The 564-nt window shown below is 58.0% G+C and overlaps 1 protein-coding gene across 1 annotated transcript in view; it reads left to right on the top strand.

The window, feature by feature from the left end:
* TIMM10B (translocase of inner mitochondrial membrane 10 homolog B (yeast)) overlaps positions 1–564 on the top strand; it is a 3,096-nt gene that overhangs the window by 728 nt on the left and 1,804 nt on the right. The window lies entirely within an intron of this gene.

Raw genomic sequence — 564 nt, 5'->3', positions numbered from 1 at the left:
ACAGTGTTGGGGGTGGGGCCTCACCAGTGCTGAGTACAGTGGGACGATCACTGGCCTAGTCCTGCTGGCCACACTGTTCCTGATACAGGCCAGGCTGCTATTGGCCTTCTTGGCCACCTGGGCACACTGCTGGCTCACATTCAGGCGCTCTCGACCAACACCCCCAGGTCCTTTCCTGCCAGGCAGCTTTCCAGCCACTCTGCCCCAAGCCTGCAGCATCCATGGGGTTGATGTGACCCAAGCACAGGACCTGGCACTTGGCCTGGTTGAACCTCATACCATTGGCCCATCGATCCAGCCTGTCCAGATTCTTCTGCAGAGCCTTCTTACCCTCTAGCAGGTCGACACTCCCACCCAACTTGGTGTCATCTGTGAACTTCCTGAGCCTGCACCCCATCCCCTCGTCCAGGTCGTTGATAAAGGTATTAAAAGAGAACTGGTCGTAACACCGAGCCTTGGGGGACACCACTTGTGACTGGCTCCCAACTGGATTTCACTCCATTCACCACCACTCTCTGGGCCCGGCCACGCAGCCAGTTTTTTACCCACCCGAGCCCTGAGCAG

Source organism: Charadrius vociferus, unplaced genomic scaffold, assembly GCF_000708025.1.
Source record: "Charadrius vociferus isolate BGI_N301 unplaced genomic scaffold, ASM70802v2 scaffold124, whole genome shotgun sequence".
NCBI classification, from domain to species: Eukaryota; Metazoa; Chordata; class Aves; order Charadriiformes; family Charadriidae; genus Charadrius; species Charadrius vociferus.
The sequence above is the reverse complement of the archived record's forward strand: the minus strand, read 5'-3'. Positions and strand labels throughout refer to the sequence as shown.